Raw genomic sequence first — 2,500 nt, forward strand, 5'->3', positions numbered from 1 at the left:
ATTGCCAGAGGGAGGTGTGTCCTCAGGCTCCCCTGACAAAGTCCCTGCTGCCATCACTGTTGAAGCTCCTGCTATTATGACATTACAAGAAGGAGGTGTGTCCTCACACTCTCCTGTCAATAATTCTGCTGCCATCACTGCTCGAGATCCTTCTGTACTGACATTGCCAGAAGGTTTATCTCTCTCAACTAGCCTTTGGAGAGGAAGTATGCTGTTCCTGCCTAAAGTCTCCACAAATAGATTTGGATGATTCAGAGAGCCTGAGTCCACTTGACTGGCCATTTGATGAATTTGACCAGTATTTTTCTACTCATTATTTTGGCTATGAAGACAAGCTCATTTTCCCAGAGACGTCTGCCATAGAAACAAAAGAGTTGTGTGCATCCTGCTCTCAGGAGTCTGAAGAATCTACCCCACAGCTGACACTGTTAACTTGTCTCCTGGGGTGATCTCTAAGATGGGACTTGGAAATCTGTCATCAGACAGATCTGTTGAAGACTTTGCAATTGTATCTTCTGCATTGGCACAGTTCTCAGGGTACAGCATGAAACATTCACAAATGTTGACTGGCCTGTGTGTGTACGGCAGGGGTGATTACCCAAGACAACTAAGGAGATCTTGCACCACGAGTGTAACATTATGGCTGCTCAGGAGGGGTCGCTGAACCATTCACATCCCCTTGGTTGTCCCCTGTCGTACTTGTGAGGAATAAAGATCGTGGCATTAGATTCCATACTGACTTTAGGGCTCTCAATGCAGTCACTGTCTCGGATATGTACCCTCTATCCAGTATCGATGAATTTCTTGAAAGTCTTTCAGGCCGGGCCTGGTTCACAATTCTTGATATCAGAGCGGTATACTGGTCAGTGGAATTGCCACCTAAGGATCGACCTTTACCGATGGCACCCACCTTTGCCATTTTCGCAAACTACTCTTTGGCCTTTCAACAGCCCCCACCACCTTACAATGCATCATGAACATTGTGCTGTTTCCTGTATTAGGCCGTCACAGCTTGACTTACTTGGACAATGTGGTGGTGGCCTCTACTTCTTTTGAGAGCCATATGAAACACCTAGGTGAGACCCAGCCTTTGCACGATGCTAGACTCAAACTTGCCCTCATTAAATATACATTGAGAGAATTGTGATTGAAGCTGTAAGGGTGTTTGATCCAGTGTAACTATGTGCCTGACTTATCATCTCGGCCTTCAGAGACGTTCTCGAAGATTCCTCCTGCCACTGTATCCCCTATAAAAGATGTATTACTGAAAGAGGTAAACTATACATTTTCTGATCCTGCTGCGCTAATGGAGCAACAATTCCACAGGGAAATTTTCCTGTGGAGGGAGATATCATCCTACCTAGAAGGGCATCATGTTCCTCAAGGTCGTTTTCCAGTTAGCCTTTCACAGTCTGAGGTAACTGCAGCTTCATTTCCCCAGCTACTGCTCACCCAGGAATCCTGCAGACCTACCTGAACCTGCAAAATAATTACTATTTTCCTAACATACTTAAAAAAAGTCAGGGATTATGTGCAAAAATGTGATGTGTATCAAAGTAAGAAGGGTTCAATCGGTCCAGCAGAAATGCAAAGGTTACCTTCTAGATCTACAGGTGTCTTCCCGGGGAATCACTATGTACTTACTGCTGTGGACCATCACACAAGGTTTATTCAGCTCATTTCTCTGCATGACAAGAGTGCAGAGAGGATTATGCAGGGGTTTTATGAACTTTTTTTTTACTATCTTTGGACCCCGATGATATCTACACACTGATCAGGGTTGCGAGTTTGTAAATGCCTTTTTTAAATGAATATGTAAGCATCTGGAGATCAGTTATTCCTACTTTATAATTTATCATTCAGAATCCAGTAGTAGAACAAACCCACAGAGTGGTAAAAGATGCCGTTGCTGCTCTGGTGGTAGCAACAGCAACTTTTACCCGAGATTGGCCAGACTACATCCTGGCTGGTCGACTTGCACTTAACACTGCCATCCATCGCTCACTGGGTGACCATTCCCTTTCCCTACTCACAGGAAAGATGGCATTTTTTCCTGAGGCCTGACGTACGATCTAACGAATACATTGAGCATTTAGCGACAGCTCTAAGACTAGCTGTCTAAGCAATAATGAGATCAAGACATTCTAATTGCAGGCACTCTTGTTACATATTGATGGCGCGAGATACATGTAGATGATGTATTCAAAATGTGTCATCGCTAAATAAGGATCCAGCCAAACCTTCATGTATACAAACCAAAATAAATATTCCCAAAAATCAAGGTAAGCAGCTCGAAGTGCTACACAACAGGACGAGTCCAGGGGGTGACTAAGGCTAACTTCAAAATTAAATAAAGTTAGGTTGGTCAATGGCTTTGAATTTTGCAGAAAAAATACTTTAACAGAGTATTCAAAGTTCCCGCCAAAAATCGGTTCGTGCGTTTGATGTGTCCACGGTACTTTATGAAGGTAAATCGTCGAGAAACCGCATCTTTAGCATT

This window comes from Penaeus japonicus, unplaced genomic scaffold (assembly GCF_977035675.1).
Source record: "Penaeus japonicus unplaced genomic scaffold, GWHDUDI00000001_assembly GWHDUDI00000035, whole genome shotgun sequence".
NCBI classification, from domain to species: domain Eukaryota; kingdom Metazoa; phylum Arthropoda; class Malacostraca; order Decapoda; family Penaeidae; genus Penaeus; species Penaeus japonicus.